The sequence below is a fragment of the Coturnix japonica genome, chromosome 4, assembly GCF_001577835.2.
Source record: "Coturnix japonica isolate 7356 chromosome 4, Coturnix japonica 2.1, whole genome shotgun sequence".
Lineage (NCBI taxonomy): Eukaryota > Metazoa > Chordata > Aves > Galliformes > Phasianidae > Coturnix > Coturnix japonica.
Window position 1 is genome coordinate 29,669,546 of NC_029519.1, and position 25,861 is coordinate 29,695,406.

At 36.9% G+C, this 25,861-nt stretch overlaps 1 protein-coding gene and 1 long non-coding RNA gene across 2 annotated transcripts in view; one reads left to right on the forward strand and one right to left on the reverse strand.

The window, feature by feature from the left end:
* The window catches only part of LOC107313234, a 161,210-nt gene that overhangs the window by 101,020 nt on the left and 34,329 nt on the right, over positions 1-25,861 (forward strand). The window lies entirely within an intron of this gene.
* On the reverse strand, positions 3,381-11,114 carry LOC107313235. The gene is made up of 3 exons (XR_001554874.2): positions 10,970-11,114; positions 5,523-5,624; positions 3,381-4,643 (listed from the first exon to the last, which is right to left on the reverse strand). It is a non-coding gene; the product is annotated as an uncharacterized LOC107313235 (long non-coding RNA).

Below are 25,861 nucleotides of genomic sequence, written 5' to 3' on the forward strand. Positions count from 1 at the left end.
GTCTTTGTGCATTACAGGTGTTTGAATGAGAGTTAACCATATGGTAGAGATACACTCACTAATTTCCCAGAGAGGAACAGTCCTGTGTTCTGGGTGGGAGAGAAGAAGCTTGGTCTTCAAGCACTGGTGTGTTTGGTGGTTTCCTGTTCATTAGATTGTTTTCTGCAAAAGGCTGTGGTGAATTGGAAGGGAGTCATAGAAAACTAATTTTAGAGAGTCGTTAGATATCCATGTCATGACTGTGAGTTTAATATCTACCCAGGCAGTGTGGATTTGAAATAGAAACCTACAAAAAAACTTGGGGTCTTTTCCCCTTTAGGAGCTAACATTATAATTTCAGGAGTGAGAAAGTTGATCGTGATTTTTTGTTGGTTTTTGGATTTGGAAGATAAATTTACTAATTCAAAGTTTGACCTTTTTGCAGTCTGTGCCATCCAAATCGTTTCCACAGTGAGTGTGAATAGATTGTTATCTTTGGTGACATTTTTCTCCAAGTTATCATTAGCACTCTAGATGATTTTAAAAAATACATCCCGAATTAACCAGAATGCTACAACTCTACATGCTAAAAAAGCAATAGACATCAATCTCTAATGCTAAATCTAAGTAAAAAACTGAATAACGCCACATTATAAAAATAATTCTGTAGTGATTCAGTTTTGACACTGCTTTGCACTCCAGTTGAAGTTGAGCTGTACTTGAATTTTTCATGAAAGACAGTTGACAGAGAAAAGTAGTGTGTTCTCAAAAGTAATTCCTTTACTTTAGGTTGTGTATCATTTCTTGTTGTCTACAAAAACAAAAACTGTCTGTGCTCATGCTGTTCTGTCTGTTATGCAGTAATGTTATTGTTGACATGCAAACAGTTGGTAATTCATGGAGTTTATGTGTAGGAACTTTTCCTGTAGATTCTGATTTATGAAGAGCTTGCTAGCACTTCCTGTAGGAGTGACATCTTTGCATGAATGCTGTGCATGCTAATAGAAAGCCTAAACCAGACTTGGGTAAGGATTTTGCAGCAACTCAGCAGCAGACAAGAGCACTACTCAGAAATCCTGCAGGACAGTGAGGCTGGTGGAAGAGGCTGCTAAACTCTGCATACCATGGCAGGCTTTCAGCTTCAGCATGGTGTACCACTGAGCTTTGGCTAGATGCTCAGAACAGTTTGCAGCTTCCACAGCCCCCATAAAGAGAAATCACTGCAGTTTCCTAGGACTGCTTTAAAGTCAAAGTAATAGGTCAGTGAAAGAATGAGAATGCAGTCAGGTTATCTTCAAGTTCCCTTGTAATTCTGCATATTATGATTATTTAGCAATTCTTGTAGATGGCAAATTTCAACTTTGTGTGTATATATATGTGTGTGACTCTGACATCAAATATGATTATGAAATGATGCCCACTTGCTGAACTCTCATTTAAGATTAGTAGACTTAGGATTTCAGTACTGAATAGCATAATTAATTTCTTGATGGTGAATCCTGTGGTTCTTGGCTTTGCTTAAGAATTGTCCTGTTAATAGAAGAGGCAAATGTCAGTGGCAAAGGAACAGGTTGCTGGGATAGGGTCTGAAGCCTATGGACGGAATAGGGTAGTTTGACACAAATGTGAAGTAAAGCCACTGGGCTGTAAAACTTTTAACTGTTAGTTAAAAGGTGAAACTGTTATAGTTACAAAAGTTTTGTAGATACCAAGCACATGATGCAGCCTTGCAGATCACAGGAGGGACCTGCTGTCTTTAAAGTCACATTGCCCAGCATAGCAAAGAGTGTATACGAGCATGCTGGACTTGATGTATATGAATATACAAGTGCATTGCTGAGCTGGAATGTAGGACCAGCAGGCAGCACCTGGGAAACTGAATCTTCTTTCTTACTCTGGCGGACAACCTCACAGTAGATACTAGTTCACAGGACTCCATAGGTCACATCACCAGACATAATTCTCAACACTTAAGAAAAATTGTGAGATTTTAGGAAGTCTGAAGGCTGCAGATGTGAAGTAGCAGAAAGCAACAGGATGAAAAATACTGGTAGTCTTGCAGCTTTACGTGCTAGCAAAATATATATAAAATTAACCCCTCTGTGATCCTAAGAAGCTGATCATGCCCTAAATTACTGATGGAGCAAATAAAACCCTCTTGATCCCTGCTAATCTGACTTGGAGGACAGATGTCCCTCGGATCCTAAATATGGTGAATGGTTTAATCCTTTGTGTGTGAGCAAGACACAGTTCAGCTGAGAATTTTACGTCAGTAGAAACACAGCTGTACTCTGCCTACATCCTGTTTTTGTGGGTTGTTTTTTTGTTTTTTTGGGTTTTTTTTGCTGGTTTCCAGAAGCCAAATTACAGATTAGGAAAGGAAAAGAATATTCTTTTCTAGTCCCTACTACTTAGAGTTTTGAAGCATGAAGTTAATAAAAATATATTGTAAACACCCAGCAATCTAGTTTGCTCTCAGAACTCTTTGCACATCCTTAACGACTGGATTTCCTAAGATTCATGCTACATAATTCATTTCCTCTTTTTATGAGTTCTCTTAAGCTAATTTACTATCCCTTCAGTAAGTTTGTCTTGCTTTGTGCATGTCTTGCTCCCGTGACTGTATTGACAAGGCTTTTCCAAATTTCATTCTCGAATAAATAAAACCTTCACACTTTCTAGTCCAAATTTATTCAAGAGCACTTTAATGTACAGAGGATTTGTCAGACCAAATGCTGACAGCTTGTGGGCTGATGTCCTTGGAAGCCAAAGCAACACTGGATCTTCTTTGTATGTACATGCACCTAAACTGAATGTTTACTTCAGTTATATACAATTTTACAATAACTAGTCTTTATAATAACAAAATACCTGAAACTTTGTGTAGGAGAGTTTTGAATGGACAGTGAATAAGTGCTTCATGGATATGATCTGCCTCTTTTCCCAGTGCTCTCCAAATGCTGGATTCCAATAGTTTCTCTCACCTCAGCATGTTTTCCTCAGTGCCACTTTATGGCTACATGTTATTGTTTTTCTTGGACAATATTTGCCAGTAAATGCACTTAATTTTCAACTGTTTTTAACTATTTCTGATATATTTTTTTAGTATTTCTGGCTGTTGTAATTGTTTCTTTTGTCACTGAAATTGTCCACAGACTTTAATTAAGCCCATGAGCCTAGAGAATTTGACAATTTAATTCTTTTAAATGCAGCCTTATTGCCAGGCAGGGTTTCCCTGCAGCCCTCCCAGCTGTCATATTTATAGAGGGAACAGCTTTGAGTGTCACACTGTTAACTACATTCAGGTACTTTTATTCAATGGGCACGGTATTTGCCAATAATTAAAATGAACTAATTTAAATGACCAGCCAGTGAAAAACAAATACAAACTAAACCTGCTTTAATAAAAACACAGTCTTTGCTGTAAAAAACACTAATAATTAATCAAGGTCTGTCATGCTAAAAGTATAATGGATCTATATGAACTGTAATTACCACACTTGAAAAGAGTTCTACAATGCGGAATCTTTATTTTCTGTTTTTTTCCCCACACAGGATAAATATTATATCTCATGATCCAAATCTTTTATGTGTTCTGTAGAATACTTGAAGTGAAACGATGCATCATTTACCACTGAAAACAGAGTAAATGGGTCCCTGAAGGATTTATTTTAAGTCAGATGCATTTGTTGTTCTATATTGATAATCTTTGCACTTCATTATCATATTCAACTCACCATTTATATGCAGATGACACAATCATTTATGATAATAGATTATACTAGAAGAAAGCTTAATATTATCTTCAAGCTGATTTAAATGAGCTTTAAGATCATCTGGCACAATCTAAATTACTATTAAATATTAATGAAACAAAGATCATATTATTTGGCTCAAAACAGAAGTTGGGTAAACTGAACAACTGGCAATCAATGCGACCTTGGAGACAGTTAGGAAATGTCAATTGTGAAGAATATAGATACATCATTTTTCATCGTATGACTAAACTATTGATTAGCTGTGAAGATTTTGAAAGAAAGCCAAGTATTTTATTTGTGCTCAGAAAATATGTTGACTTAGGTGAAAAGATTTGTTTTCTTGCATTTTCAGTTTGTATTATGTACTTCGGGTTTTGCTGATTTCTGCATCATGTTTGTTAGGAAAGATAAAGCATCTTTAACTTGGTTATCTAGGCAAATTTGCTTTGAATTATACATTTCATAAACATTACCGTCTGTCATTTTATCAACAATTGGCAAAAAACAGAGAACTGTCAAGCTTTTATTGGTACATTATTCTTCTACTTCCTCTTTTTCCCTACCCCTGGCATCAGTTAAGTTACAGTCTTCAATCTTACATGTTTTCTGCAATAGAAAAACTAAAAAGAATAGTATCTCCACTTCTTTACCTGAAAATTTACAGTGGTGAATTTGATAAAGTGAGTACATTTGTGTACACCTAGTATTTTGTATGTTTTTTATTTTTATGTAGGTCTGCTCTGGTGAAGTTCTGAGCATATGCAAATGCAAATATGCAAATGCAGATGAACTCAATGGCAGTTTATGTTAGTTCCCAAAATGACTGATAAGGGATGTAGTAGAATGTAGTCTCTGGGATGTAGTTCTCAGAGACTCTCCCATTCTTCAAGACTCAATCTTATAATCCTGCAATGAAAAGGAAAAAGGAAAAAATAACAAAAAACTGACCTCTGTTTTTTTCAGCTTATTAAAAGTGCAGATCATCTCCTGCATTTAAGCAGTTGAAGTATACCTCCTCTTTTATGTAGCAGGATATGTCACATAAATGCATCCACTGGCCCAGAAATGCCAGCTCTTTTGGCATTATACTGAATCTTATGCTATAAGACATTGTTTGTAGTTACCCTTTTTTCTGTTCTAGGTATAATCAAAAGCAGTATGGAAATGTTTTCTGTTCAGAGCATTTACTGTTTCCTCTTAACATTCACTAGGCTGTTGTGCATCAAGCTAGTCATGATTTTCTTTGAAACTTTGTATTTGGGAAAGGAATCACGGCCTATTTGACCCCCATCTGGATCTGTGCTATCTTCCTAGCAAAGAGGCTTCCACGCTGTGTCAGAAGATGGAGAGCTATTCTGACAGTAAGAAAATATGCAGAGAAAGAGGAGGAAGTGGGCATTTGATTTGAATAGTTGGATGAGGCTGATTGAGAGGGTTGGGACAGCTGGGGAACTGTAGTCTGGGACAGAAAACTGAGCTAAAAGGGACTGTGAGGGCTAGGGTAATTTGATGGGTCTGGGAAGGTCATAGTGGTAAAATTTGTGTTATTAGGAGGCAGAAGAATTTCACTGGGTGGAGGGGTAAGTATTCTCTGGGAGCACAGGAGTAAGGTGTAAAGAGGTAAAATAAGGAAGAAGAAAGCCATGAAGAAGATTATTGTTAGAGGAAATGAAACATGGGGAAGATAAATTCAGAAATTCGGGGCTAAAGGAAGAATTTATTAGACAATGAGCTGGGGCAATTAATACCAAATAGGATAATCTGATGCACAGGTTGTTAGCTTACCTGGAGCAAAAGATCTGCAGAAGTAGTAGATGAAAGAAGGAGCAAGGCAGATGTCTTCCCTACTGTGGGCTTGAGAAAGGTTCCTGGAGTCTTTCAGAGCAACTGCAGGGAGGATGAGATCTGTGATTTACTTATATATTTATAGTTGTTTTCTAATTCCAATGTGTTTCCAGCATAAATGCCTTCCCAAAGAGATAAAATAAACAGGCAACCTTTTATTGAAAGAAGTGGTGAGTTGTATTCAGAATTGGCTGTATGACTAATGTCAAAAACTATTTAAATAGATTTGATCCTTGAATTTCTTGATTGGACAACACCATGTTCCCAGCTCACCTAGACCTATCCTAGTCAGACACTTGTATCAATTATCTTGTCCCTTCTTATTTCCAGCTCTCTTTGAAAGGATAAGATGCCAAGAAAAATTCCTGCTATGAACAGTAAAATCATGCTTTTATATCATCAGTGAAAACCTTGTTCCACACTGTAATCACATCAGGAGGAGGCCTTTCTGAGCCTGTGCATGTTACCCAGTGATAATATGAGGTTCCCAATGAATACAGATATTCTTCAACATGATTAATGTTTCTACTAGCCACTTAACTCTGTGGGTAAGAGCCAACCCTGTGTTGTAGTCACGGGTGCTTGGGAGCACTGTTGCCAGTTCCTTAATGAATGAGCTCTGACTTTTGCTGTTTGGATTTGCCAGCGCCATTGCTGCCAGGTGCAATTTTTCCCTTCATCTTTTGAGCTACCACTGGAGAACAATTATGCTGCCTTACATCCTGGGCTCATTCTGCATTTGCACTGCTGCCTTTTCATCCCTTCAGGCTTTGGCCTGCAGGAACGTTTTGTCTAGCCTACCTGGGGACAGGAGATTGGATTTTTCTTGCTGAGGGGTTACTTCTGCATTCTCGAGCATTCTCAGGTTGAGCCTGGCACATATATCCTTGCAAATGAGGAGGCAGTCTCTCTGCAGCCAGCCTGTTGACCTTTCCCTCCGTACTATCTTACGGTAAATGTTCAATATTTCATATGAATATAGAAATCCAAGGAACTTCTGAGGGAGAGAAGAAGAGAGAGAGGAGAACATGTGTCTCTGAATGGAGTTTAACTAGAACTCACATGCTTATTCAAGTCATACATTTCGAGAAGACACTAATACTGCCTGTACTCCTTGATTGTGGAGAAAATGGAAACTTTTTTCTTCCTTTGATGCTTAAGCATCTAAATAGAAGCAGTTTGTTTTTCAGCAGTACTGAGTGTTCTTTTGTTGCCAATGGGGAAAAAAATGCTTTGTGCACAGAAGTGCATTATTAGAAAATGTGTACGTTCAGTACTTGTTGGTATTCATAGATAAATATGGTCAGAATTTTCAGGGTCAGCTTGGCCTGTATTATCTTTGGCCTCTGTCTTTAATGTTTTTTATTAGTTATTTAGTGTAAGAATAATATTTCTTATTAGATAATTAGGCGTGCTTTTAGGTCTGAATTTATTGTGAGATTGGAGCAAGAATATAAGTGTCTTTATGTATTTCTTTGTATCACTCTTTTATTGCATGCATTCTAGAGAGGAGAGGTTTGCTGCCCTACCACATTGATTCTGCAGCTGACTCAGGCTCCACAGAATCTCTGATTCACTTCTAGTTTTTAACCATAGCAGCCCCTGCAATGCTTTCAAAAGGTTTGCAAGAGTTTAGAAGAGCCACATCATGGCTACATGTTATTGTTTTCCTTGGACAATATGTGTAACTGAAAATATTGTAACTTCAGCTATGCATACCAACATCTGCATCCAGAAGAACGTTATGTTTGGTTATCTTTGCTTTTGTTACATGGATCCTACAGGACCTCACACTTGCCTTTGCTGACTGCCTTCAGCAATGAAATTATGATGTTGTTGGTTTTTTTTTTCTGTAGATTTGTTTTAATTATCTTTGGAAAGTAGAAGCAACCTGATGTAGGTCCTGGCAAGTATTAGTGCTTAGCTTTTTCAATCCTAAAATTTCAGTTTGGCTCTTGTTAAATCTTCTTTTAGACTCATTAAGATTTTATTTCCTTTTTTTTCCCCCCCCCAATTTGTTTGAAAAGATGATTTCCAACTGCAGCCTTCACTCAAATAAATAATTGAATCAGTGAGGTTATTTGTATGAGTATGGCCTGTAGATTAGAGTCTTGGAATATAATAAAATTGTTAATGGTTTAATAATTACAATATTCATATGATTATCCAAATATTTTATTAAAGAACCCAGTTAATGTAAAACTGCATCAATGATCAGCTGACTTCTGCTCAGAAGTCTAGGTTATCTTCTAGATACACTCGATTCATTATCATCAAATACAAAGTTGCAAGAACTTGTTTTCTTAATTACATGTTGTAGGCTGCATATATTTTCTATATTCTGTGTTGTGCTAGAAATAATAGAGAAGAAATTTCCCATATTTAATGTGTGTTTAAAAGTGTTGTTAAGTTGCAGAATTATGATAATATTTTGTGTTTTGTTTGGAAAATTTGTACTTCTTTTTCTTAAGTGTTTGACGACAGGCTGAAGATAACCTTTGAAAATCATGAAACTTGCAAAAATGACAAGGAAATAAGTAGAACTTCATAAAGAGTTAATAAAGAAGATATAAGGATTGTAAAATGCTGTAATAAGATTTATAGTCACTTTTGAAAAGTATCTAAATATACTAACTCTTGTCTTAGAATAGTTTTTTTTGTCATTATGTGAATACATATTTTTTTCTAATTGCTTCTTTCATATAACATTGATTTTATGTACTTGAGCTCATAATCCTTAACTTGGAAATTCTACATATCGTGCGCAGTTAAGATAACTTAAATTCATATGAAAGAACAGTGGTGTGGGCACATAAAACTGATGATACTGTTTGTATCACTGGTTGTGCAGCTGAGCAGTATCTCTGGGAGTGATATCACACTGACAGTGGGCAAGTGTTCTATCTCAAATCACCACAAGATTCAAACAAGCATTTCTATAAGCAAGAGTAGCCAACAGGCCTGTGTTAATGTAGATTCTTCCACAGATAGAAAGAGGACCTTTGCAGGAGTGGTCAGACAGCAAAGTTCAGATTTCAAGGCCCTATTTCTGGCTTAGCATCCAGTGTGACTCCTTGTGTGTTATTGGATTATTCAGTACCTCTGTTTTCCATTTATAAAATGAGACTGGTATTTATTTACCTTCCAAAACACTTTGGGATCCAGAATTGTTTGATATAAATGAGCTGTTTGCAAGCCAACTTCTAGCAACTCTACATTGTACTTCTGACATTGTAGTCCTCTGGCAAGTGAACAAGGTTAGGATGACCCGAGGTGCCCCTGTCCTACTGCAGTGCCTTGAAGTACCTGCAGAGTACTGAGGGAGCTCAGGATTACTTACAGTCAACAGAAGCTATCCGCTAAAGTCCTGTTTAACTAACTTAGTCTCCTTCTATGGCAAGATTACCCACTTAATTGACCAAGGGAAGCCAGATCATGTAATCTTTTCGAACATCAGCAAAGCTTTTGATACTGGCTCTCACAGTATCCTGCTGGACAAAAACATAATGCAATGGGTGAACAGTTGATTGATGGGTTAGGCTTAAAAGGTTCTGGTAAATAGGGTTACACCGTGATGACAGCCAGTCAGTAGCAGGCTTCACAGGGCTTCGTTAAAGGGCCAGTTCTCTTCAGTGTTTTTGTTAATGTTCTGGACTCAGTACTTGAATGCACACTAAGTAAATTTGCTGGTGATACTAGACTGGGAAGAGCTATGGACTCTCTTGAGGGTAGAGAGGCTTTGCAGGGAGATCTTGACAGACCAGAATTCTAGACAGGCACCAACTGCTTGAAGTTCAACAAGAGCAAGTGCTAGATTTTGCAGCTGGAATGGGGCAGCCAGTCTGTGTACAGACTGGGGGGGGAGAGACCAGGGTGCAGCCCTGTAGAAAGGCATCTGGGGGATTCTGGTTGATGGCAAGTTGAATCTGAGTCATCAGTGTGCTCTGACACTCAGAAGGGCAAACCATACCCTGGAGTGCATCAAGCAGCACTGCCCAGCACCCAGTCAGGCAAGGGGAGGGACTGCCCCACTCTGCTTTGCATTATGTAGCCTTATTGAGCACTGAGTGTGTATTTTGATGCCACAACATAAGGAGGACATAAAACTATCAGAGATCGTCCAAAGGAGGATCTAGATCTAACTAGATGGTTAAGGGTCTAAGGGCAAGAAATCTGAAGAGAAGCTTTCGTCCTTGGATTTCTTCAGCCCAGAGAAGAGGAAACTAAGAGAGAACATCGTGGCAACTTACAGCCCCTCACAAAGGGAACAGAGGGACAGCACTGAGCTCTGCTCTCTGATGACAGCAACAGAACCCAGGGAACAGTGTGGAGCTGCACCATGTGAGAGTCAGATGGGGTGCTAGGAAAGTGTTCTTCAGCAGAGGGCACTGGGCATGGAACAGGCTCCCAAGGGCAGATCCTTGGGATCCTCTGATAGAAGGTATTATATAAGGTGATACTGTTAGTAAGAAGTCGCACATGATGAATGAGTTGATTTCTAATTCTTCCTTCTGCTTTTCACAAAATAATAATCTCTTCCAATTGAGTTATTAATTAGATTGAATGCTACATTTTCTTCTGTCAGCCTCATTTTAGAAAGTGGCAGTAGAAACGTACAATAACTGGCCAATGTGGTGTCAAAGGGAACATTCCTTTTCAAGACAGTTGTTCAGGAGTGAAGAAAAACAGCAAGAGTGTTTACATGCATATGTCATCTGTATGAAAAGCAGGGAAATGCTCTTAAAGAAAGGGTATTATTACAAAGGCATAATTTTCTGGAGGCAGAAAAAAAACAAAACAAAACAAAGCAAATGTTTTATGGTCATCAGCAGTGCCTCTGTAAATCTGCACCATCAAGCATGCTGTGGGGTTGGCATGTATACTGGTCTAAAAAAAGCCCAAGACCCTCAGCCTGGAGACTAAGAAGGCGAAATGCAAGCAACGTGTCAAAGAATTTGCCGTCTGTGCCGAGCAGAAACCAGATGTTTTTGCTAGTAATTATTATTATGATAATTCATTTAAGTAGGAATAAAATAGGGCATGATTGTTTACTGCAGCCTGTTCTCCCTAGACAGGCTGGGAAATGAGAAAAAAATCTCAGTGGTTTTATTCCTAGTTAAATGAATAATATTTTCATTTAACCAGGAGTAAATATGGCAACAAAAAGCAGTTTTCATACATATTGCACAGTAGCTGTGAAGAGACAACATCCTCTTTTTGTTTTTTCTTTAATCCTTCTTGACAGTCACTGGAGGCTGTTGAGGAATATTAGGGAAGGTCACTTTGAAATTTTTTTTTAGTATACATCTTCCTTCCTCCTGAAACAGAAACTGAATGATGGCAAAACTGGATATTCAAAGGCTAGCAAGGAAATGGGAATAATCTACCTTGGCAAGTGTAGATGGTAGTTTTCAGGAGAATCATGTGCTAGGAATGGGTAGTGCAGGAAAGGCTGTTGCGAGTCAGAAGATTAGACTACCACAGGGTTTATGTTGGATTTTGGTGTTGCTTCTCTAACAAATTCCAATTTCACATGTGTACAAAAAATAAGAATTACTCAGTCCTTCTCTGCTCCTGGTGTTTGATTAGGAACTCTGAGTAAGCAGAGCTCATTCTTTTCCTTCTCCTCACTCACTCCCACAGGATATGACTAACTTCCAGTAGCTTTTTTTATGTAGGTTAGGCAAATATAAATCTGGTCGATCTGTTTAGTCTGAAAAGAAAAAGTATAGTTTTCAGCTGCTATGCCATCTACAAGCAGTAAGTTGTAATCTCAGAGAGATTAAAAGAAGTCCTACAGACAAATTAAAATCTAAATAGAGTCTGGAGGTGTTTAATCGAGCAAGTGCATTGCTGGGAGTCTCTCTGACAGTGAGGGTTAATTTATCACCCTGAATCCAATCACTTTATAAAAAGCCAGCGTGGGTTTCATTTACTTTGATGAGGTTTATTGCAAGATTCCACAAAATCAATTTTACTGTGAGCCATATTAAACCCAGGGGAATATAAACACTATATGTACTACACATAACTTTTTGTTATTGCTTACTGGATCACTGGGGAAATTATATGTTTACCATGAAGAAGGGTTATGGCTACGTTCATTGTCTTGGGCAACTCCCAGCCTGCCCATTGTAGTGAAATAAAACAAAAATGGTAGGGTTTGGAATCAGCATTTAACATGTCTTCATATAGCCTGAGGTATAGAAACACTCAGCAGCAGTGACTTGATTTTCCAAAGGGCTTTAAATAACTGCTATGTTATATATGAGATTATCATTCTGTGTTCTTTCTCAAGTACAGATGGTAAATGCAGGCACCACATATTCTGCTGGTAGCTGGCCAAGCTCAGGTAACTCTTGCCCCCAGAGCTTCTTGAGATTCAAAGGCAGGACTGACAGGTGATTATCTTTGAAATGGTCAAGTCAGAACTGCTGGGTTAGTGACTGAAGAAAATTTGCTCTTCAAAGACTTCTGTTGAGTGTTTACTCTCTTTCTGTCTACCCTTCCTTCCTAGTTTACATACTTGTTGACTTTTATGTGAATTAAAAACTAACAGTAAAGTAATTTTGCATTGTTTCCTACTTTACAGTTTCATACATACCAGTAGGGTCATAAAACCATTATGGTATTTTTTTTCTCCTTGTTAGGCTTTCCAGATTATAACCTGCTATTTATGATGAAATTACTTAAAATTAAACTGGCATAATCAAGTAAATTTGATATTTTTTACGTATAGAAGCTGAAGTTGTAAGTAAACATACAGGAGCTATTGATGTCAGAATTCAAGAAAGTATCTTTCAAAATAAGGTACATGTGTGTGTTCCATGTCTAATGAGAATTTTCATCCATTTTTTTTGTTTCAGTGAAGGGCTTTGTGGTCAGGGGGTGAGTGGCTCCTTGTGGCTTTGGTAGCTAAATTGAAGGAGCAGAGCAGTGCATATAAGTACGTATATGTCTTTTAAGAACTAGGATGAGATATCTGAAATGAGCTAAAAGCAGTTAAATGCTCACTTTTGTCAACTTTTGCATAGAAATAGAGAGCATAGCTCCCTTGTAAACTTTTGAGACTTCTTCCGTGTTACTGTTTGTACTTGCATATCAAATTTCCTCCTGCTTGTGTCAAACACCATGTGAAATGTGTTTGGAGTAAGCAAAGAAATGAAGTGAGGTGTAGCTTTCATTTGGAAGCGTGAAGTCCATTTTGAATTATAGGTGATTATAGAAATATTATAGTGATCAATATGAAAAAGAAAAAGCAGAATATATATTAACATTCCTTCTGATACCTATATATCTCTATGTAAAGTATATTTAGGTATTAGTTTCCAAGGAATTGAGCATGTGTGAGAGCTGGAAGACAATTTAACATTTTGATTCACAGCGATATTTTTCAGTGAGCTTCTGTCTCCATGTTTGAAACAAAGTTATTCTTTGTAATGATCTATTCTAATGAGGAAATTTTAAAAAACCTGGTGACCACACACAGTCAGTAAAAGCAAAATTATCACGTAGCTTACTAATTAACACTCTCATTGTCTTGTTGCCAAGTTTCCATTTCCTTGTCTCTTGTACTTCTTAAGTGTGAGCTCTTGAAGTCTTGGCCCTTTCTTTCATAGATATTTTACAATCATATTATTATGCAACTGAGCAGAAGTGTGAAATCATATATTTAAATAAAAATGTTTCATACTTTTGGTTCTTTTGAATGTAGTCACTGAGACTTTGCACCTGTCCTATGAAGAAAGGTTAAGGGAGCTGGGATTGTACAACCTGGAGAAAGTAAGGCTTCAGGGAGCCTTCCATTGCAGCCTTCCAGGACTTAAAGGGAGGTTACACATAGGAGAGAGACCAACTTTTTACACAGACAAATAATGATAGGGCGTGGTTTTAAATGGAAGAGGGGATATTTACATTAGACATTACAAAGAAAATGTTTACACGGAGGCTGGTGAGGCACACAAACAGAAGAGTTGTGGACATTCCATCCCTGGAGGTGCTCAAGGCCGGGTTGGGTGAGGCCCTGGGCAGCCTGACCTGATGAGTGGAAACCCTACCCATGACAGGAGGTTGAAACTAGGTGTTCTTTAAGGTCCCTTCCAACCAAAACCATTCAGTGATTCTGTGACTTTTATGCAAACTGAATTTCAGGAAAAAAGTGTGGTCTTTTCTTGGGCAATCTTGTTTTGGATTTGACTGTGCATATCCCGGGTTGTGTGTATAGCTTTGTGTTCCGAACTTCTACATTGATTCTAAATAAGATTTAGTTCAGTGGAAGGGAAACTAGGCTGAGATATCAGAAACATTAAATATCTTATCTAAAATATGTACTGAATTCTTTGCATTTGTTGGGGTTTTTCTGTATAGTGTTAAAGTATAAACTAACCTAGAGTTGGTGAATGCAGCAGGAGAAGCTTTCTGAGTCTGGAGCTTCACTATACCCAGCTCAGATATATTTCTGAGAGTACAGCATGCAGCTGTGGGGAAATCAATATTTTCATCAAATGAGCAAAAGCATGAGAGCCTAACACCAAACATGTTCACGATGCTTTGGTTCCAATATCTAAATCTGATAATTTCTAATATCTAAAGACTTATATACCATACACAACAGTAAAAAGTGTATATATATATTTTTCATTCTCTGTGAACTGAGGAACAAAATTGTGCTTCAGTAGCTAAACAAATTATGCAAAATTATACAGCATGCTTATTCTTTATTCCAAAACCCTGAAGCAAGGACTTTCAGTGGCTTTCTGTCTGCATCAACCTGTGTCATACCCAGATGAATTCCACAGTGGATATGTTCCCCGTCTTACTATTTTACTTTTTTTTTTCTTTGCATTTGCTAGTGATTATTAATAACAATGTCTCAAGAGTTTTATTGTATGAAAGAAAATGGAAGTTACTGCAGTCAGCTTTCTTTCTAGTACTACATAAGGCAAGGAAGTTATTTCCTTTATAATTCTGAATTGATTTAAAAATTTATAGAATCATGTAAAGGGAAATATTGTGGCAAAAAGAAAAATAAATTTTAAAAACTAGCTAAACTCCATTTCATCTGATTCTGGACTGCACCTACTTTGATATATCTCTGTTTGTTTGGTGTTTTTTTTAATTTTTTTTTTATTTTTTATACACTGAATTATATTTTCTTAGAAATATATTTCCTCTTTTTCTGCAAAATGTTAATTAGGAAACCACATAGGAAGTGTATGGAAGACTATCTACAGTGCACTGGAAAATGAGAGCAGTTTACAGAAAATATTTGAATTATTTCATTATTTAACTGGTTTTAATTAATGATCTTGCCTGCTTCTATCTAACACTAAAGAGCTGGCATCTTGAGATCACATGCATCTGCCCCTGAAGTGGCTGACAAAACAGAAATCTTGTAATTATAACTTAACAAGGATTCTTTGGCACAGCTCACTGGTTCCTGGGATGCAGAGCCTGTGAGTTAATGCCATAATTTTAACTCCAAGTGGCACTGAATCAGGGGGTGTGGGTACATTTCAGTGTACTCATTAATCTTCAATGTGTTCCAGTAACTACACATCATATATTGGCAATTGCAGAGTGCAGCTTTGATATTCCCTTTTTTTTTTTTTTTTTTTTTAAGATAAAAAGTATATAGTATTTACTATTAATTTAATATTACTAACTCTTCAAGATCGTGACTCATACAAATTCTTCAGTAACTCATCCAAAGTATCTCTGCTTACTCTTAGAAAGATCTAAGGATTATCTGTACCCATTTTCTATCCATCCCATCCCATTACATGGTTTTTGTTAGTGACAGTATGATCCAACAATAGTTGAAATGTATAAGTGTAAAAACATTCACTGGCACAGATATTGCTAACATATTAAAATGTTTACACTTCTGTGTTGTACCTACTGCTGTAGTATCAGTGGTTGTCCCCCTTTAAAGTTCAGTGTGCTATTACAGATAATACAGCCTGTGACAGAGATTTGTTAGGTATTTGAGAATATATTCAATTTAGATATATACTGAAACACTTTCCTTAGCTGTACCTGTAAAGAGTAGATATATGCTGCAATGTCTCTGGTTTATACTTGCTCTTATTGGTGTTACTATGGGTAGGCTGCATACCAGTCAATTAAAAATCATGTCATAGCTGCAGTACTCATAGAATTGGTGTCATATGTTGGCAAAACTGCCAATGACTAATTTTTCTTGAGTGAATTGTCTCTTACTGTTAGCGTCTCCTGGCCACCATGAACAGCACTACTCCAGAATTAGTTGGTCTGTGTTATGAGATAGACAATAAATATAAAGAGCAGTCTCATACTGCCTGACAGATTGCGTAAGCATAGCAGTTTAGAATCCAGTACATTTATAGAAAGGAGGAACAGCATGTTTTGTTTTCATTTTTACAAACCTAATCTTATGTTAGTGAAAAAGTGTAGCTCAATGGCCTTTCTCTAAAAACACTCTGATTGTACATTTTTCTGTGTATTATACTGATGCTGTGATTAGTTTAGGCTATGTCATGTTTCAGGGGAAACACAAAAACTGAATCAATTTTTGTTGTTGTTGTTGTTATTTTTACAGCTCGGTGGAAATTGAATATAGCATTCAAAAAATGTAGGCAAAAATATAAAATTTTATTGATTAATTAGTCTGTGATATGGATCAAATGGACATGATATTTACTGTTTACCAGTGTATCCCTGTACCAGAGGATGTGAGTTTAAACTGAGAAAAGATGATGCTAATATCATGATTTCCTGGGGGTTTTATAGTGTTTTCTCTTTTTTAATACTTTTTAACTCTGAAATATGGAATAGTGATTAATGCCAAAGCTGATACCATATGCAAGATGCAGGATTGTAGAAATAATGCTTCTAGACCCATATTAAATAAATATAAAAAAACTGGTGGAGAAAAAATGCTATTTAAAAAATTCTAAAAACAGGATATTTTTGAAGAGAGAAATGAAGCACAGTGTTTTTTAGGAGGGAGCCTCTGATTTAGGGTGTGTAACAGAAAGTATGGAGGTAGTGTAAGTTTTTATTTTCAACTGACAAATACTGAATGTTTAATGTGCTTTAGAAAGTGAATTGCAATGTCCTGTCCTTTACCTACTTAAAAAGGTAATATTTGTTTGTTTAAATTAAATAAATCTTTCAGAGACAGAGAGATATTTGCAACTTTATTCAGAAGAATTCTATAATAGAAAAGTGAGAATTTTGTACAACTTTCAATAGAATAGTGTATGTATGGTTGTTTTATTTTATGGGCTTTTTATAATAGCACTTAAGTGTGAACCAGCAGGAACAGCACACACAGCTGCGGGAAAATAATGCAAATTTTGACCTTCCAGGTTCAGTAAGTTGAAGCTTTGTCAACTTCTATGCTAAAAGCTAGTATTTCATTGTAAGCAGACCCTGGAATTAAGGAAACTATGCACTGAGCCTTAAAGTGAAAAAAGCAGCAAATGTTTGGTGTACTTGAAACCTACGTGTTAAAGTTCATTGACAATTACTGTAGATGAAGAGTCACATTAGAAGTATTGTTGCATGTATTTAATCCACTCCTAAACAGCAAAGATTTCAGAGAACAATGAAGATGGGAATCACAGAGAAAACGGGTTTTGAAAAATGCAGTACTTTGAATTCTCTTTAATATAGTAGACCCAAGATATTCAGTGGCCTGGAAACTGGATAGAAACCCAGCTCTTGTTGGAAATTCCAACCATTTCCAATGGAAATTCAGTATCTTCCTCCTTTGAAAATCTTAGTCTGTGATTTAAAAAAAAAAAACACATTGATATTGTTATTGATTGTAATATAAACAATTTAACAAGTATACAGTCAGAGAGTGTAACTTAGATAGGGAGAAGTTTGGACATTTGAAGGAGGAAGATTAAATGGATTGAATCAAGCTGTGAAACATATTCTGTCTGTGGGAGGACAGAATTTGGTGAGAATGAGTTGGCAAGACAGAGGAATATGAAGCGTGATTCTGTCTGCTTGTGTTTTGATTCAACTTTAAAACAGAGTGAGGTAAAAAACTTGAAGAATGCCTCTGACAATGAAAAGAATAACTCTTCAAGAAAGAAAAGTTCAGTTTGTCACTGTCACTCACCTTTTTGACCTCATATAGGAATAGGTGGAAAGATAGGAAGGAAGATTATGATCTAGAAGGGTTTTATTAACTTCTTTAATAAAGAGGCTCTTAAGAGAGAGATTTGCTAGGACATACTTGTACCGCAGTTCTTCTGGGTGTCCTAGGGGAATTGAACATGTTAAAAAACCCTTTTGAATGTAGATCTTTGTAAGTTGGTTTCACTGAAAAGTTACTAACTTCAAACCAAGATCAATGCATTCAGTGATAATTATGCACTAATGATATGTTCCAGGGAAGCTGAATGCTCAAGTAGTCATTCCAAGCCTCTTTTTTCTTCGTGAGATAGCAGAGCAGGTTTATCTTCAGACTGTATTCTTCATATTAACACAAGTTTAAATAACTCCAGTCCACCTTTTCATCAAAATAAGTATTTTATGTATTTGATATGTGTAAGACCTTGTCCTGCTGTTTTGAGATGCTGACGTGTAATTTTTAAATAAGTTCTTGGCACAGCAATATGTGAAGTTTCATGGTATTTGAGGTTTACTGCTGGTGCCATTTAACATTGGTCCAGCCTTTTAACTGGCCAGTTTAATATTTCTTTCATATGAAAATTTTATCTGTAGTTGGGGATTGAATAATTTTTTTTTTTAGATGTGGAATACCAAGCCAGGTTTCCTCTTTTAATTTTTACTTCTGAAGCTATAAAAAGATATTGGTGCTGAGCGTTGAGAGACATAACAGAGCTGGAGGCTTCCTGTGGTTAAGCACACTTGCTTTTAGGAAGGTGGTAACCCCTGTAGTACACTTGGGATAGCTAAATTCCAGCATTTGAATGTGCACAAGTGCATCTAAGAGGCATTTCATTTCCAGTCTTTAAGGATGAGGCAACTCAAAGAAGTTTCCAGGTCTGTGACTCTCCTTGGTCATTCATTTCATACAGCTGCTTGCTATATAAGATTTGAGCTAAAATTTGTAATAAAAAGAACATAGGTCATGACTTCAGAACATTTAAGCAAGCTTTCTGCCTCTCCAGCTCCTGTAGGAATTCAGCTCTGCTCCGAGTTTAATGTTGTGCTGGTTTTCTACCAGGAAAATTGGGAGAACTAGAGATGAACTAGCAGGAATTCGTCTGGGGTATGAAGTGCTTCTACTCAGGGAACTCTTAAGATGAGAACCCTGTAAGTAGCTGTCTGCAGTGAGACTTCACTGTCCCTCATGGGACATTCTGAAGGATAAGGTGTGCCCTGAAACGTAGAAAAATTTGATTTCATTTCATGGCGTGTATGTTGTTATGTAAAGAAGATTTTTGTCTTTCAGATACAAAACTCCTAGAGAATTTAAATTAGCTTCAAAATGAAGTAAATCATGGTTATGAGGAAAAATAACATAATGATTGTTATAACAGTCTTTGTGAAATGCCAAACTTTAACACACAGCAATCAGCCAAAGCTATAAGGCAGTGTCAAACACTGCACACTTAATAATTGTAAATGTTATGTGAGTGCGAGTAGCTTGATTAAATTTATTAGAAATGTGTTACTAGCATTTTAAGAAATAAGGTATTTATCACAAAATGATGATTTCTTCACTTAAGCTCATTAGGAAATCACACATCAATTCATGCATAATTACAGGGGAATTTCTGCCACTCACTACAAATCATTACCACATTAGCTAAAGTTGACTTAATTTATCTGTGATTTCAAAAAGATGGTATCTAAATAGGAAAATTAGCTAATACAGAGCATGAAGCTATCAACCTTGTCACAAAGGACTTAGACTCCTCTTATTTGTTAGACAAAGATGCACCTTTAAACTCCTTTATATGTAAAGCTCATAATTTTCAGTGAGCTCTAAAGCTTTTTTTCCTATGTTGGAATCCCATATTATGGATCCAGTGCCAGGTACTTAATGAATAGTTGATAGTCAAGGCACGTTTGCTTGCGCCAGACATACTCATTGTTTTTAATGATCATTGCAGTTTGAGATTGAATTGAAAGGGTCTGGGGGAGGCTGGGAGATGGGGAAGGAATAAGTTTTGCCAGCGCGGGTGAGCAGTCCCACAGCAGCAAAGCAGAAAATGAGCATTCTGCCAACGCCGGCATCACTTACATTGTAGCATTTACATTCCTGCAGTGTTTACTGTGGACATAGTTCTCTTGTGGCCTGTTGTACCTTCCTCGTTTCTGAAACTTTGCAGAAGTTTGAGTTTTACATGTAACTGGTAGTGTCTAAACTAGAAGTGAGGCTGGACATCGGGTGTTTCTTCGGTTTGAAAGGTTTCTGTTCATGAGTTTGCAAAAACTGCAAATGGGCAAATGAGGCTTGGAATAATTGGGCTGTATGTTCAGCTGTCCAGGAGGCATATAGAAATATAGTTTGAGATTCAGGCCTTTGCAGGGGAGTGAAATTGCTCTGTGGCTTTACAGCCTTTCATTATGGGAAACATGACTTAGTTCTGTCATTTTCCTATTCTGTATTCAAGTGTTGTATCATTCTTACTGTTGGAAAGTATTTGTGTCACAGTTATTGTGTCTAATTAGCAGGGTTTTTGTCTTTTCTAATCTGGAACATTTGTGTGATATGCCTTACAGTTATACCTCTAATAGTTGCACCAGCACCTGCGTGTGGAGAGGGGAAGGAGCAACTGTGGGTGAGGGATGTCAGATTATTTTGAAATTGGTTTTGCTATCAGGAATGAGGTGCCTAGAAATACACTCTCTGTGTTTTGGCGAAGTGTTGACACTTTGTTTGTTGCAGCCCTTCTGAGGGGTTCTTGGGCGTCTTTTATTTTGGGTCTTTTTGCATAAGCTCGCGCTCTGCAAGCTGAAAGTTATGCCCCTCCTTCCAGATTAGTAGCTCACATTTATAGACTGAAGCATTGTTTCCTGTTTCTTTCTGCATTTATCTCCCTGGCAACATGTGAGACACTTGTGATTTCTTTACTAGTAACTTTCAACTGAATTTATGATCTCCAATACAGTTTCAAGGGCTGTTACCTCCTGAATAAGCTGTGATGTTGAATTAAATGTGGTAAATTAATGATTCTCAGTGGCGTTACTATATTTACGTGCTGCTTTTCACATCTTTAGTTCTGTAGTATGTGAGGCTGGAAGAGCTGGCTGTGCCAATGAAATGGCTTGATACTGCCAAAAGGGGTAGTCCTGCTCCCTCCTCCTTTCTGGTTCCAGTCTGACCCTCTGCTGAGCTGACTCAGCATACTAAACATACTAAGAAATATCCACTTTTGTTGTTGTTGTTGTTTGTTTTGTTATCCTTAAGAATAAGCTTTCCTTCCAGGGTTGCAAATTGAAAAGCTCCTTGAGCTTTCCGTACTTCTCAGTGTCTGTAGATTAATAGATTTCCTCAGCTGTCTTAAGGAATCTCACTTACGTCTTATAGTCTGCATATATATATATATATATATATATATGCACACATATAGTCACAGTATCTTTTGAATATGTTTTAATAATATTTTTTCTATTTTCTCTCCTAACATTATTTCTATTACTGTTTTTCATGAAAATGATTGAAATTGACCCATTGAAATGGGTGAATATATATCAAAAAAAGCAAATTTACGTTTGACAAGAAATCTGAGATAGCTAGTGTCACTTCCACTTTTAAGAACTTTAGGATACAAACTAAAACAGTTTCAAGAATATTCTGTAATTAAACACATCTGAAAAATAGACACTTTGAATATTGAAAAAATAATCCTAAACTTATAAGCTAAGTTTTATATCACATTATCACATTAGAAGTTGCCTCACTGTCTATCCATTTAAAAGCAAATTTAGGAGAAAGTCATCTTAATTTGTGCAGCTTTTATGCTTTTAGAGTATTTTGTGACCAAACTTGTGATTTGATTTACTGAATGAATTTGGTTCCTAATCTCACTGCATGTAAAACTGATGCTATGGGTACTACTCATGTTTTCAGCTTTCATTTTGGTGTTTTTGTTTTTAGATTAATCTTGAAGTGAGTGTTGCATCCTAGGTAGGGGGCGTTATATTTGATGAAGAATGCCAGCTTTGACAAGGATGAAAACATTATGACGATTTAAAAAAAAAAAAAAAAAAAAAAAAGGAGGGAAACTTCCAAGAAACCAATCTGGGTAGTCGTTCTACTGTGGTGACAGCAGCAGTTTAGTATCAAAATGAATGGGCTTTGCATAATTGATTTCAACGTACTAGTAGCCTGAGGTCTAAGCTGCTCAAACCCAGAACTTATTAGCCATGCTAGAAAGATGGAGGAAAGCTGCAGTCTGCTACAGGGGAGGTAGAGAATAGCATTGCTATTACAGTAGAAGCCTTAAAAGTAGGACAGAGCTACTAAAAGAGATGCCTTTTTTTATATATTGGAGTTATTCTGTTCATCTCATTCAAATATCATATTAAGGTAATTTAAAGTCTGTGTGCAACACCAAATACAGACAATTAAAAGCTTACAAGTCTGTAGATTTCATTACCTAATTAGAATGGCATCTCTACATAAGTCTCTTGTAATTGGGGCGTATTTTGAATAATTTCAGAAAAGAAAACAGATACAAAAATAGAATTTTATGACTTAATTTAAGTTTTCTTTGTTGCACGTTCACATACTTAACAGATACTAGTTTTACTCAATGTTTTCCTTTGGTGATATTCAACAAGTGTGTTTTCTGAAGTTTTCTAAAGTGGATGATGGACTGTGGTCTGTGTAATGGAATGTGAGAACACTAGCAGTTTGATGTGAAGTTGTGTTGAACAAATGAGACACAGTTCTTTTCATTGTCCTGTTTCCTTGAAGCATTTTAGAAGCATGTGTTACTACTACATGTTGTCTGTTTGCTTTGCCTTTTCTGGACTGGTACTTGGAAGTGTCTGGAGAGTCTGGATTCATGTGACAGATGCCTGAAAGCATAGTGATATGCTTAATAGAGGAAAAAATAGATCAACTTTGCTGACTTGGATCGAAGATGGGTAGCTGGAGGTGAAGGACTGGGAAACAAGTTTTGAATGAAATAATGTGTTCAGTATCAGGATTCCTAGACTATTAGACTTCTTTAGAAGACTATGACAAAGCTCTTCATTAGTGTTCGTTACGCTTCATCCAGCAATGTGAAATATTGACAGTGGCTCCTTTAAACATGAGTGTTTTGCATAGATCAGCATCATGCACCTTAATTATGCCTTTGCTCATATAAGGAGCTAAACGGTATTAAGAAGAATAGTGTACGTTTATCAGTAGTGGTAAGGTTTATTCTGAGTGAATCCAGTGCTGTGACTGACTGAATGAGGTTCTGTACTCTATAATTAGCAGACTTTATAACCTATTTTTAAAAAGTTTGACTAAGGAAAGTTTGAGTAAAGAGAACTTCATGTTACTGCAAATGTTTTATTCATTTATTTTCCTATTTGTGCTACTTTCACAGAAACTTCATAACCTTCACGGAGCTGCAGAGGTGGCTGAAATATCCAGTACTGGCTAAACAGAGACTACCTCAGCAAATCAATTAGGTGACTAGTAGCTTTTACTCATAGGTTTAGACATTTTCAGCTTATGAAATCCCTCACGACAGAGTTGTTAATAGACTCAAGTGATCCATTATAATGGATATATTAATTTATAGGACCAAGTTTTTAAGTATAATTTCTGTGCCAGTAAAGCTATCACTATTTTTCGGGAGTTGAATCATGATTTTTTTGAGATTTCTGCTGATGTTGTTGAAGGATAAGAATATAGGCCAGGTTGTAACAACCTTAAAAATATTCAGATGTCGCTCTCATATCTGACAGGGCCCATCAGCAAAAAGTTGTGTGGCAGTTCAGCTTTGCCTGTCAGAGCAGGTTTGACTGATAGGTGAGGGAAATTCACTGTTAATAAAAATAATAATAAATAATAATATGAAGATCCTTTAGGTCTAGTTGGAAGTAGCAGCTGACCTGCTGACTCTTTTTTCACTAGTTTGTGAAGAAATTTAAGATAGAGCTAGTATGCTTTTTTTATATTAAAATAGATATTAGTGGACAAATTGGGTTGGTGTAACGTGCTTTTTCCATCAAAAAAGCTCTGTCAAATGCATCTTTTGGTGAAAAACCTAATAACTCCACTAATTCTTGATGTAGAGTTCTTGATCTGTGGAGTCCTGGGTAGTAAAGCTCGGTATGTAGCACACACAGATAGCTTTTAGAAATGTTTTTACATCTTCTCTCTGAAGCCTACCCTTCATGGGATAGGCTTCAAATAATTGAGTTCAATTCTGAAATACAGAAGGCAGTCCTGAACTGTTTTGAGCACTGTCAAATCTTAGTAACATCAGCAGGAGAGCCAGGAGTTCTCACATCAAGCACTGAGCAAGAAGGAAACACGCTCCTTGTGCAGTTCCTTTCCATTTCAGCAGGCTTGCAACATTTGCCCACATATATATGTTCTTATTGGCTTGATCTTGGTGAAAGTATCTACTGTTTAGCCCTTCTCAAATATTTTGGAGAAACATGGGAGGAGGAGTTTTTTTTATATGAATCACATTCTGCACCTTCTTACAAAGCCAGTCATTGAGTCTTAGCACTGGCACCTTTTGGGTGCGAAGTACTGAAAAAAAATGGTAATGAAGGATGGGAAAAAAGGAATTAAAAAGCTGAATGCATATATATGAGTTATGTAAGAAGTTAGTATAATCTGGTGCTTTCTGTTATAGAGATCCCATTTTAAATTGTATACAACTTACACATTAGAAGTATTTGTGGTAAACTTATTCAAATCAAACACCTACCTCACGCTGTGTTGTGAGAAAGTTTCAGGTAAGTTGGCTCATTTCTGAGACTGAACTTAAGGAGTAAAGGTATTTTTCTCATATTGAAATAAATGCCTACCTGTTTTATTTTTGAAGCTCCAGCCTGTGTTTTCAGACAGAGACTTGGGATTTGTCAGGGCACCCATCCAAATCTACAATTAGCTATGTTGAAGTTGGGTACCTCTGAAAACCTGAACTCTCTCACTCATCAGATGCTCATTGTCAAAGCCTAATGGATGAGCTGAAGATTCACAGAGGTGTTTAGTTTTCTGATTAACTGTAGGTTTTGGGGGCGAGGGTGCAGATATTTAGGAAGGGGTGGTAAGCCCAAATGTATTTGTGCACATTGTTCTAAGACTGAAGGTTCTGTCTGCTAACAGTACCTTCTGTCCCTTCATGTGTTTTTGATGCTTGCTTAACTGAAGACATTTACTCTTTTCATCTTAAAACTTTGGTATCTGAACTGGTCATTCCTTGTAATTAATCTTTTCTATTGAAGCAGTGAGTGGTGGTGAGACTGATTTTCCCCTTGCCTTCTCACAGTTCTTGATACTGTAGCCTGAAGGAGAACTGATATGCTAGGAGGATGAAGTTTCAGGCAATAAACAGATTAGGGGCCCAGGGAAGGGGGTAAGCAAGAATGGAGAGGTGGGAGCTGGAAGGAGTAGGTGGAATAGAAAGTAGGAGCAGATTTTGGAAGAATAGAACAGAGAGGAAGGGGGCTGGAGTGTGTGGTACAATTGGGAAAGAGCAGGTAGGGTGAGGGCAAGCAGAGCTGAAATTAAGCAGGGCCAAGGAGATGAGAGAACAGGACTGAGGAAGATGGATGGAACAAGAGAAAAGGGGAAGTGCTGCAGTGGGTGGATGTGAATGAAAATAGGGACAGCAGCTGTGGCCTGGGGTACCACTTTTTTCTCAGCAAGTACAAATTCCAGAATGAAAGGGAACCAGGATTAGGTTTGCTTGAGTTACGTCTATCATGTGCAGATTAAATATTTGTGTTTGATGATGTGTTTGCAAATACTCACTTCTGTTAGATTCTGGTCCTGTTTGATTGTGTCTGTTAAATTCTTACGTGTATTTTTGGCATACTAGTGTGTTACTGTCTGAGAATAAAAAAATGTAATTGTTAGTCTCCTAATTTCATTATAATACCATATGTTAGTAGTTATACTCTGTTTCTCTTGTGTTTATTATTTTTGGTATTTAAGTATGAGGCCCTTTGTGTAGACTTTTAGCAGTGAGCCTGCATAGGTGGTTTTGTTTCTACAGAACATGATAGCTGCAATAGAAATCTCTTTCTTCTGTGAAATTGTTGTGATTCCTTGTTTTTTTCCTACTGTACCCTAGTTGCAAAGATACTTAAGAGAAGGAAAGTGAGCATTACAAAAACATACA